At 36.8% G+C, this 13,322-nt stretch overlaps 1 protein-coding gene across 1 annotated transcript in view; it reads left to right on the top strand.

Moving 5' to 3' along the window:
* Positions 1-13,322, top strand: part of LOC118277080 (dipeptidyl aminopeptidase-like protein 6) — a 262,572-nt gene that overhangs the window by 38,198 nt on the left and 211,052 nt on the right. The window lies entirely within an intron of this gene.

The following is a 13,322-nucleotide window of genomic DNA, read 5'->3' as shown; positions in this document are numbered from 1 at the left end:
CCTGTGAATGAAACGCCAAAAAATGTAAGACACATTTTACTTAGGGCTCACTTTTCAACCAACAGATATTTTTTAGAATAAAGTGGAAATGGTCACATAGTTTCACAGTTTAGCTATTACACCTTCTTAGTAAAGTTACATGTCACTCTCTGTCTCTGGTGGAGAAGCACTCTAAAAGGACATCGGGCGTTTTTACCCGATTTTTTAAAAGTCGCGAACATAAACAAAAATATTTTTAAATGAAAGTGTTTGCAATCATATTTAATTTTGTGTAGTTATTTTGATTCACAATAATGGGAAAATGGAAATAATTAGTAAAATTAAAATTATATTTTAAGTTGACTATTTTTCCTAATTACTAAACGACCGCTCAGTAAGTTAAAATATCACTCCGTGGTATTTTTGTAAACCCAATCAGACTAAATCCGTCAAGTTGATGTGCATGTTTCGTTCTCACTCTCGCCCATAGTCCTAAAACTGGTATACATATGTTGCGCTCGCGCAGGTAGCTAGCTTATCTTACTACATCGCAGTCCTTCGTCATCATCATCGCAGTCCTTCGCCAAAAGTTAAGAGAAAAATATGTTGTTTTAATTATTTTTGATTCCCTTTTTCCTCTTCAATTATTGCCCAAAAACATTTATAAATATTTTTTAAATGTCCAATTTCTCCTTATTGCCACGACCCACAGATATGGGAACTATACCATTGTGAACTAGATTTAATTGCCTATCCACCGTACCTAATTTTATTTTTGTTCGCCGTAGGTAAGTGTCCCATACAAAAATGCCCGATGTTCTTTACTAACAACTACATATCAGTTTTTGTATGTAATTAAACTGTCATAAATTCAAAATTAATCCTCCGATAAAGTTGTCTGGCGTTGGAAAAATTAGCTCACATACACATAATATGTATGTAATAAAATATGTAGTGCGTAAAATAGTGAATTATAATATAAGTATCCCTTTGTACCAGAAGGTTCAAAACTTCTCACACTTAGAAGAACAATTGAAAAATGCAAATTACATTAATTTCTGCGCCCGAATATGTTAAGAGAAATTCCTCTGAAGTTTGTCAGGGCATTAACCCTTCACAACTAGCTGACACGCCACCAAGCTTGTTCTGTCCCGAATCTGACAAACAACTATGTCTGGATATTTCCAGAATCCAGACAGCTTAGCTCTTAATCCCGTCTCAAAAGCGTCTGGCAATGAGTGAGATTGTTTTCAAGCTGTTTTGTAAAGTTTGTCATTTGGTTAAATGTGTTTAAGAAATTGTAAAGGTCTGTGCTCGCATTATTCATTTTATGATCGCATTTTATTTAAGTTCATTTACAAATAGGTACATTATAATATCTACCCATTGCGCCATACGTCTATTTTTTTTTTGGCGGGGAACCTTCAAAATGCGCCTAGCTTTTTGGGGAGAAAAAATGTTCTTCTTTTTTAAAAACGTTGCTCTCACTAGGATTTTCTCCTTTGTGCGTTTACAAACATACGATTTCACATACACATGACACCCAGACCCGAAACCAATAATATGTGGATCACACAGAGAGTTGCTTCGTGGGAATCAAATCCGCTATACGTTGCCCGTCAACCGCGCATTATCACCTATTAATAGGCCAACTGTGTATCTAATCACTTTATAATAAAAACAATTTAATTTTATATTGCGTAAGAAATACACTTTTTATACTTTCTTTTCTTTAAAATGCCACAAACAATAAGGCGGGATGAGAACGATGCGATTAGTATTTTTTTAATTGTTCTCGGCGGCGCTAACGACGGTAATTACGATCGGAGGCTTAAAGGGGATAGAATAGACGTCAATATCCTGAAAGAAAAATTTTCAGTCTCTTTATGTATTCACTGTATAGCCTCCGGGAGGCTGGACTGCCAATAAAAATTCTTTTCATATTTTTTCATGAAACAACCGATAATTTTTAAAGGTCAGAGATGAAATACTTTAAGAAAAATAAGGATAACAGACTAAATTATCTGTTAATTAATATACATAGACTTCAATACAGCTGCCAGTATTCACTAGAAAGAGATTCTATTACCTTCAAAATAAAACCGAAAAACGACTCTAACAACTTTGATTTAGAATCACATTTACGTTGTCAAAAGAAAAAACAAAAACAGTGTAAGCATGGTCTATAATTATTAATCATAAAGAACTTTAAATAAAAAAAGGATACCGCCTACAATTTTTTTATCACCTCTATTTATTTAAGCTAGGTAATAAGAAAAATACTATGCTGAAAACCGCATCAAAATCGGTTCTGTCAAAATGCGAGATAATCACGCACAAACATACATATAAAACCTCCTTTTTTGTAAGTCGGTATAAATTACAGTCACACCATTGTCGAAGGCTACAAGAATCCATTTTATAGCCTTACAGCCTTAGGCCTACGAGGCGATAAATGGCCAATTACAACGTCTACTGAGGCCACTTTACATAATTTGTTCACAAGACAAGACGTTAGCCCATAAGTGGGGAAGTATGCTAATGTGGGCCTGGCAAGAGGCCAAGCCAGACATTAGCGGGCAATCTAGGACCTTTGCTTTGGTTCCTAAGCTGTTTCTTTGAATACACGTGGTAATTCTATTAGACATAGTCATTACTGGAAACTATTGTTTTCTTTTTCTTCTCTGCTAATAATATCTTTTGATGTATTCATTTTCATTCCAAAAATGTCATTCATGTATCTAATGGACGCGCCGGACTTCAGTGTTTCGGTGTTTTCATGGTTGTATCTACTGTAGATCCTGGTTTACAGAAGTGGTGGTGGTTTTGGGAGGTTGTGGCAGGCTAGTCGCATTTAAAAAAAAAGTAGTCATAGTAGTTTCTAAAACTAGTATTGTTGGCACGGGTTTGCCGCAAGGAGCAACTCTTTGTGTGATCTACAAATTGTGGTACCCGGTCTGGATTTCTTGTGTATGTATATGATTGTATGTTTGTAAACGCATCCAAGAGAAAATCATAGTGCGAAGCAATATGTTTTTAACAATAATAATGTCTACTCATAATAATGGTCTTACATTAATTGGCATTTATATGGTTTAATAATGATTTTAACATCAAAAGTTTATTGTATCATATCATTTCATAATTATTCATCAACAAAACCCATAAAAGGGTTCAACACTTTAACTAAATAAAGATGTCTTATACCCTTTTCCCTACTAGAAAAACCCCGAACATATGTACACTACACTATGCAAAGCTTAACACCTACAAACAAAAACAAACACACACAAAACAGCTTGTCTTTTGTTTCGTCACGAAGTATGTCAAGAGAGGTAACGAGGCCTGACCGTCCGGTGTCCGGGTGAGGCCAAACTGAGGCCCATTCCTTATTTATTGGCCTTCGGAGGCCATTCGCTTAAATATACCCGATAGAGATGTAAATGGCAGGACACAGGCGTTTGTAGTTACACATAGACCAGTTTATCAAGACCTCGCTTTGTATGATCGTTCCACAGTTTGAAGGGTCAGCTTATACTGGTTTTGTATAGCTTGATTTGTAGCTGAGTGTACAACAGAGAATGGTTAACTGAGATTTTTGCTCGACACAGCTGAATACAACATTGCAATGTCACGCCTTTTATCCCCGAAGGGGTAGGCAGAAGTGCACATTACGTAATGCCGCTATACAATATACGCCCACTTTTCACCATTTGTGTTATAAGTCCCATGTAATAGACGGTGAGCCTATTGCCATATACTGGGCACAATTCCAGACTCTGTGCCACTACTGAGAAATTTTCGAAAAGCCGAAAAAAGCCCAGTAATACATTGTCTGAACCGGGAATCGAACCCAAGACCAACGAGGCAGCTGAATACAACATTTTGTATGAATCACGTTTTGTTTGCTTTCGTGTACATTGTTGACGGATAAACCCGCTTATTGTGTAAATAAATAAATATATTTAAATTATGGGTACCACAATTTATATGCGTTATAATAACAGAATAAATGCATTGTATTTGTGACGATGTTTTTATATAAGATACTTTGAAGTTTTCATTTATGAATACAATTCATGTTACAAATTGTATAACGAATATATTAAAAGTATGTAATAATGAAAACACATTTTAAGTGTAAGAGTGCCATGCTTCGGCACGAATGGGCCGGCTCGACCGGAGTGATACCACGGAAAACCGACGTGAAACAACGCTTGCGTTGTGTTTCGTTGTATGAGTGAGGTTACCGGAGGCCCAATTATCCACCTTCCCAACTCCCGATTATAAATTTCTAACTTCCGCCCGGCAACACACTTGTAACGCCTCTGGTGTTTCGAGTGTCCATGGGCGATGGCGATTGCTTACCATAAAGTGATCCGTAGGCTCATTTATCGACTTTTACCATAAAAAAAAAATATTTGTATGAACAAAGTTATCTATGTATTCCTTATCTCCTACTAATGTACGAAGAAGTTAGCTCTCTAAATAATACAATACATCTCTTTAACACAACTCCCAACTTATATTGAACTTTATTAAGTAAAAACTTTGCGAAAAATATTAAAACTTGTTCAACTTTCATACATTTTGGTTTACGCGTGTTTCCAGTTCGGTGTTTATCTAATATTATTAGAATATATTGTGTGTCTGTACGTGTAGTCGGGTGAAAGTTTGTGCGATATATTCTTGCTTATACTTATTATTATATTGTGTAAAGTTTGTTCACTTTCAGACTAGAGGTACAACATGTATATTCAGTATTAAGTTTAAAAAATATATAGCAATATTATACATCAACAAACTGTGAGAGAAAACTACTAAGCTAAGAGAATCCTCCATAAAAGAGGTGGTTGCTAGAATTTCCATGCATTTTTTGAGGTGAGAAAATCATCCAATGACTTCTTTCGCCATGGGCGAGGCGAAAGAGGAGTGTGAGAGAGCTCTTACTGACTATAACTCACCTCGTTCCTACTTCTGCTTTTCGAGCCAGAGCCCCGGAGAAACCCGCTAGGCAGTCCGCAGCTCCGGCATTAGGGATTGATTAGAGTACCTAGGGATTGACACATGTTGATATTACCTTATCATATATTAATAAAGGCTAATTAAAATAGCTCTGCATACGACATACATACAATTAACAAGAAAATGCATCAGTACCCTTAGTACGAATTTGCTTCACGTTGAACGGAAAAGAAACGAGAACGCATTCGCCGCTCTGATTGGCCGATTGGCGCGAATGAACCAACCAATCAGAGCACCGAACGCGCTCTCGTTTCGATCACTTTAAACGTAAAGGAAACTCGCACTAAGGCTACAGAATATTACTTTTTAATATGACGCTAATCACAACTAACTTGGTTAAATACAATCTTTATTCTCATTCGTCATCTTACATCTGTTATCTCAAACTGTTTATTCAAATCACTAAGATCTCTGCCAAGACCACGCAGCGTCGATTCCCGGCCGTAGCATTAACATATCGGGTGAGTACTGAGTCAGCCGTCCCCGGCAGTATGGCGGACTTAGTGCCGCATACTGATACTAGATCAACTGCTTACGCAAATCATACGCTTTCAGTCAAACGGACGGGTTTTTGTTAAAAGAAAGAGTAAAAAATAAAGAACAAGTAAGTATCTACATTGATGACTCAATGGTGAAGTGGTTGTGTGGATGGCATGGAGATTCAGGTCTGATCTAAAATGGTAGTGACACCACCTATGTGATAAGATTGAAATATATTTAGGTATATCATTTTTATATGTTTACTTACACTTACTATTCAGTTATTAGTGCAATGTAATGAAAGAAAAAAAGGTATACCTAGTGTTATTTATTATTTTAAAATGGACCTAATTTTTACTGAACATTAACAACATAGCTGTCAATTATCCCTCTTCCCAATCTTCTCAATCCCTGATTCTCCAACAAACCTTAAATTCCTAACCCCCATAAGCCCGGCAGCGCACTTGTAACGCCTATGGTGTTTCTATACATAATGTTTCTTACCCAATACAACACTGTCCGTACAAACCAGTTAAATATTTATTATTATTTATTTATTTATGTTAAATGGGCCAACGTTTGGCCGCTATCTCGCCTGATGGTAAGTGATGATGCGGCCTACGATGGAGCACGTCTGCCCATAAGCAACCTATTCACTCGGGCTTTGAAGACACCCAGGTTATACCCATCAGGAAACATAAATATCAAAACGTATATAAACAACTACAAAATACAATAACATAATTGCGTTATCCAGTTGAGCAGCGATATAAATATCGGCTCCGATACCGCTATCCATCAGTGTCGGCTCATCTACCCGCCATTACGGGATCGGTAACAATTATCATATTCATCGATATTGTGTACAGCATTATTGGGGTAGTGTGGTACAACCTTTCGGAGTATATTTGGGGTCAAAATTGTAAAAGATGAATGATAACTGTGTATAATAAGATGAAAAATTGAAAATTATGTATGATATAAGTTATAAGGTAAAAGAAATGACGGTTTACCTGATGGTAAGCAATTGCCGCCACCCATAGATGCCTGAAACACCAGAGACGTTACAAGTGCGTCAGCATTATGAGGGTTTGTAATTTAGGTTTCATTACGTTCATTTATCAGTAAGTAGCACATTTCTTTTCGCTGTTAGACCTAAGCATTTTCAATAGCATGTTGCTAATTAATTTGCGCAGGATTAATGAAATTAATAACACGCAAGAGATTAATGGTTAAAATAATGATAAACTAAAACCACCTTTTCATCATAACGTCATAAATTCATTCGCCAGCATGTCATACTACCCTTAACTGTCAAACATCCTTAACAGAATTTCAACTTTAACCTCATAAGTTAAGATCGAAAATCCCTTGACAGGTTAGTATAGCTTAAAATGCTTAGTAACAAAATTAAATAATGAACACTTCTTCAGAAGATTATCATCAATCACACGACCTCTTAATAACCTCACAGTACAGACATATCAAACTACACAAAACCAACATAAGCTGACCGTCCTATATACAGAAAGCTCATATAAAGCGAGACCAAGATACACTGGTTTATATACCTCGATGTGAAACTGTGGAACAGATTAGACTTAGTAGTTTATCTAGGGAGGGAGTCCCTCACACGGAGGATAGTGAAGCCCTCTCTTTGTTAAGAGGTCTGGCTAAGCTGGAACGATCATTACTTGTGAACTTAGTGAGGGTTCAGAGGGGATTCGGTTGATAGTGTAGCATGATGTATCGGGGCTGTCATGCTTAGAACTAATTTATTGTGAAATATCTATTGAAGGTACCATTTCTTGCTAATGTCTGGTAAAGGCGTTAGTTTAATTTGTAGGGCCAGGCAATGGGATGGTTGTTGGGTTTTTTTTGTATCAGAACGTAATTTAGATTTCTAGGCACGTATAATTAATTCTTACCTTGTGTAATGTACATTTTTAAGGAGGGAAAGTAATTCATTGGCTTCTCCCGTCTTAGGTGAGGTAAGAGGGAGTGTCAGACTCTTACCGACTAAAAACCACCCCATTCTTACTCCTGCTTTTTGAGCCGCAGCTCCGGTAACCCGCTAGGCAGTCCGTAGCTCCGTGTATAATATACCTAAGACTTTAAATTTTGAACCCTTGAATTTGCTTGATTACTTCTTTAATTGCACGCGAGTAGTCCATTAAATATAAGCCTTTGCCTACCGCTATGGGCAGTGAAAGGCGTTTAGAATTAAGAACTCATATACCAAAATTCTTACATGTATATAACATGCTTACATTACCCCAAATTTTGTACACGTTATTCCGCGAAAAAAGTAAAAAGTTATCGTTAATTCTCACGGCTCATTACCCCTGAAACGGTATACGATGTGTAAAGTGGTAGAAAGTGGTTATCTTAGCACTTTCCTTTAGGCTTCACTGGTTCACTTGAATCACCATAATATATATAAAAATCATACATCCATACATGTACACATCAAGCTATTAACAACCAGTTTATCTTGGTCTCGCTTTGTAAGACCTTTCTTCACATTCAAAGGTCAGTTTATACTGGCCGTATATCTAGATGAGTAGCCATATGTAGTAAAGGATTTTAAAAAGGGATTCGGTAATTAGGCCTTAAAAGAGTCTGGGCTGCTTTATGGCCTTTTTAAAGGCACATTTAAATTTTAACGTTTATTTTTTTTTTTTTTTTACATTTAATGGGTCGACGTTTGACCGCTATCTCACCTGATGGTAAGTGATGATGCGGCCTACGGTGGAGCACGTCTGCCCATAAGCAACCTATTCACTCGGGCCTTGAAGACACCCAGGTTATACCCATCAGGAAACACAGACTCCGGCAAGGAGTTCCACTCCCTAGCAGTTCGCACAAGGAAGCTTGAAGCGAAGCGCTTCGTGCGAGTTGGTGGGATATCTACCATGAAGCGTTATCTTTTATCTTTTGAATTGGTCTGTTAATGTAGTAGGGGTAATTAGGATTGCTCGGTCGGTTCGGTATGTCGTGATTTCCATAGCTAAGCGTTTAATGTGGAGTTATAACTTATGTTTTTTTTTCAAATTCGCAATAATACAGAGTGCGTTTTATGACACCAAAATGATTGTTAGTGTGTGGTGTGGCTACCAATCAAAACCCATTCCTAAATTTGAGTCTACGACACTACTCGGTAGTATAATTTATTTTATGGTCAACTAGCTTCTGCCAGCGATCTCTCCAGCATTCCCGTGGGATAAAGGTATCCTATCACCCAAGTCAGCTAATACATTATATTAGCTGACTCTACTCTACGTACCAAAAAATTCGTTCTGTAGTTTCAGTTTGATTGACGGACAAACGTCCAATCAAATAAAGTTTCACATTTATAATATTATCAAGTGTGATTGCAACACTAGATCTAAGGTTTCTAATTACTACATCCAATCTAAACAGCAAGCAGTTCTTCAAATGAAGTGGCTGGGTCAGATAGCGTGATCTATTACGATAGCAGTCCAGTTAATTACTGCACGGATTGGACGGTAAATGAGATGAGGCGTCTCTTTCATACACTATAATTTTCTTTTCTGTCTATTTTGCTCTTTAGCAGAGGTAATCTAAGTAATTTCTTCTTAAGGATCACCAATACGAGCGGTAAGCGAAACACTACAAGTGCGTTACCGGCCTTTTGAGGGTTAGGAATTTAAGGGTTGTTGGGGAACCAGGGATTGGGAAGATTGGGAATTGGACCAATCCGGTATTACAAGTGCGTTGCAGGCATTTTGGAGCCTTTATTGTATAGATAGATTAGTCATTCCAAACTCTGGGAATTTTAGAAAACCTGATATTCGTAATACTTGACTGCACGAGTGTTAGAGTAGAAAGATGATCGGCTTTTGTTTGTTTTTTTAAGGGCAGAAAGTCGTCCAATGACTTCTCCCGCTTTATGTGAGGCGAGTAGGAGTATCAGACTCTTACTGCCTAAAAACCACCCCATTCCTACTACTACTTTAATAACAAACCGGAGGACCGGTAATCCGGTCTTGGTAAAGATTCTCCACAAATGTTTGCTCCAAGTCTTAGTGTACTGTGGTATCAAATTATATTTATTATATTTTTTTCTGTAAACGTACCCACCCAAGTTGTATACCCCGGCAGCAACGACCACTCAACAAACAAACATAAAACCTTCGCCCAGTAAAAGAAGAAAACTTTTTTAAGGATTACAAAGTAAGAGCACTAGTTACACTAGTTCGCAGTAGGAGGCACTCACAACCAGGATAACGAAGCGATAAAACAAAGGAGAAGGTACTTTGTTCTACACAACAACCCCGTTATGCCCACTCCTACAAGTGCGCACTTGAAAAATCTTTATACCTTTGTGGCCCGTCTCGTGGAAAACTTACGTCTTGGGAGAGTTCTGTAGGATAAGTAAATGTGATGTTATTTTTAGATTTTTACAAGGTACTTACTAGGTAAACTTGTACAAGGTTTGAAACGCCCGCTTCTAATGCATGAGAGTGCGACTTCGAAACCTACCAACGGCAAGTACCAATGTGGCTTTTTCTGAGTTATATATACTTTCTAAAATTATTTAGACCCCACTTATAAACGGTGAAGGAAAACATCTTTGGTCAGCAGTGGCCACTTATAGGCTGACGATGATGATGATTATTCACAAAATTAAATAAGATTTTATTTTAATAATCTGATAAGAGACTCCCGTTTTCATTCATTTATAAATAATTCCTGAATGTGACGTCATCATAACATCAGCTACAAGAGGCTTCCTCTGTGACTTAAGTTACCCCCATTGACTTCCTGAATATAGCTGGTTGCAAGTTACCAGCATCCTTACGACTGCCTGTAGACTTAATTAACTCGTCTGTCCACCTTGTGGATGGATGTCCAGTACTAAGCTTGCTTTACTTTGTATTTTACTTACCACAGCCAGTTTATACCTTAGCAATCAATTGCCATTTAAAAATGGATCTTATCCCATGTTAAATAAGCTCAATTTCTAAAACAATATATCTATATTCAATGTAATTTTCCAGACAATATCACCATACTTCACATCGATAAACCCTAATTCCTCTCGATATATCAATTTCTATTAGTACGATGTGCTCAAGCAAAACATATCATTTCTAGTTAGAACCGGTTCAATCCGGTTCAATGTTTGATCAGATTCCAATTACTTTTTATTTGATGTCGGGATTGAAAATATACTCTCAGGAATGACTCGCGGTATTAAATATATTTTTATCTAAATACATGAACAGAATCTGTGTCGTTTTGCTGAATCTGGTTTTGTATTGTAATTTGGAATAAGTTGAGTCAGTTATTTTGGTAATCGCTTTTGTTTCTTTCTTTATTTGTTGACATTTCAAAAGTATCTATTTATTGTTTAATTGGAATAAATGATTTGACTTCGACTTTTTACAAGAGTTTGTTTGCTCCATGAGTTCACAGTTAATATATTTTTTATATGGTATAAGCAGGTAAACGAGCAGACGGATCACCTGATGGTAAGCAAACGCCGCTGTCCATGGACACCCAAAACATCAGAGGCGTTACAAGCGCGTTACCGTTAAGGGTTGTTGGGGTTTCAGGAATTTAGAAGATTGGGAACAGTGGTAATTGTACTCTGGGTGTCTCTCTGGATCAGATGACTGTCACAATAATATAAAACTGTGTTTTCTGTGAGGCCGTGGTATCATTTCGGTCGTTAATTACATTTCGGAACTATGTGTCACACAATGTTCATTAGACTACATTGTAACTACGACTACAATCCACCGTCCACTACTGTATTGTCTAAACAATACCTTATTTATTCAGAAGTAATGCAATGTCCGCCCCAACTATATCTGAACGTAGTATTAATTCAAGTAGTAGCGAAACTCGGTCCACTACAGAACAGCACAAATTTTGAGAGAGCCATCTCAAAGGGAATTACATTTTAATCACAAGGAAACTCTGATTAAAGGCCAGAGCTGCTCCGAGTAAACGAGACAGCAACACAACTGTATAGCTCCGTCCCTCTCTACCTTATAATTAAAGTGTTGCAATATAAAAGTATTCGTTCGCTAGTTTAATTTGGGATATTTTTGACCAAATCCCGCCAGAGGGGTGTTAAGCCTTTTATTTATTTGCGCGCCGGTGGAGGGGTTAAATTGAAATGTATGTGTTTTATGAAGAGAGGGGTTAAGTGGGATTTATGTTTTTCATTTAAGGCTTTAAGCTGATCTACTGAAGTTACTACATTGTTCAGTCTTGTAAAACGTGACTTTGAGGACACACAAAAGAAAAATACGTTTAAGTTTATTACAAGAGAATAAAATATATTTTTTAAGTACATGACGATTAAAATACATGAACCAATTCCATACACACACAATTATTTGTATTGTTTTATTGAAATATACTTATGTGCATATAATTAAATGGTAGGAAAGGTAAAACTGTACATTGAATACTTATGGCGTGATCTACCATCGATATATATGGATTTTATTGTCTGTTTGTCTGTATTTGTATTCGGGCTAAACTTAAAAAGCACTACATTTACTAACTACTTTAAAAAAAATTCAAGAATATTATGTCACGCCTTTTGTCCCTGGTGGGGTAGGCAGAGGTCACGTGGTCACGTCAGAAGTCTACATATAGGCTACACAATATCACGCTATGACCTACAGCTGTAAATCTTAATTTTTTGAAAAATCACAAATTCTACCGGAGGACATTATTCCACGCGGACAAAGTCACGGCTGAAAGCTAGTACAAAATAATTAGCACTCAGCACAACAACTATGTAATTAATTAAATAACATTAAATTGAATTTCCGAAGTAAAATGACAAACAGGATTTCCATCAATGGATCATGTGGCATTCAATTAAATTGTGTACATTTGTGGCCGTACTAATGGTGCTTTTCCACCAGAGATGTGCTATGTAAAAACTATGCTACAAAGATGTAATAGGTAAGCTGTGAAAATATGTGACCGTTTCCACTGATACTAAGCTGTGTGGCTGTGCGAGTAAGATTCACCGCCGCAAAGTATCTGTGCGAGGAAGATGCGCAGCTCCAGTATGCGATGTAGCGATAGCAGAGAAACCATTCATCGCACACATCCGTACCAAGCATTCATAGCACGCATCCATAGCATGCGTCTATAGCATACATCTTTAGCACACATCTTTCCATATAGAAAAACAAAGCTTAGCTGAGTCTGTTTCCACCAGTGCTAAGCTATGTGCTACTACTAATAAATTAATAATGATTTGTGGAAGCCAAACGCATCTACAGCAACGTAGCATAGCACATCTCTGGTGGAGAAGCACACTGAACATTTCTGTTGAACTGTTGTACGGGATTTATATTTGTCAATATTGAAATAAGCGTCAATTCTATTGATGTTGAAATGTTATTTGTGAGAATTTAATGTTTGAATTATTTTGATGAGTTGTTTTACAGGTGTGTTTTGGACCAACTGCAGCGTTATGGGTGTTAAATGATGATTTTCAAAATAGTGCTTTATGTTTACATTATAAGGTTTATATTATGTTACAATGTAATTTAAAATTTATATTTATTGCCAAACATATTTGTTTTATATTCTTGTATTACCTACGAAATACTTTGATTATGCAAATCAATTTTGAGATTGCTCCATTTTTTATGGGAGTTAAATTTTGATATTGGTGCAATGTCTGTTTCTTCTTTGTTTATACGTGTTCTAACATTATGTTTTATTTTCTTTACAGGTAAGTCAACTAGTCAGTCACTACAGAACCTTTGTAAGTTATTCTCGTAATTTTAGAAGACAAGTAACAAGAGCGGTGTGTCAAGCTACTAGGTACCAAA

This window comes from Spodoptera frugiperda, chromosome 10, assembly GCF_023101765.2.
Source record: "Spodoptera frugiperda isolate SF20-4 chromosome 10, AGI-APGP_CSIRO_Sfru_2.0, whole genome shotgun sequence".
NCBI classification, from domain to species: Eukaryota; Metazoa; Arthropoda; class Insecta; order Lepidoptera; family Noctuidae; genus Spodoptera; species Spodoptera frugiperda.
The sequence above is the reverse complement of the archived record's forward strand: the minus strand, read 5'-3'. Positions and strand labels throughout refer to the sequence as shown.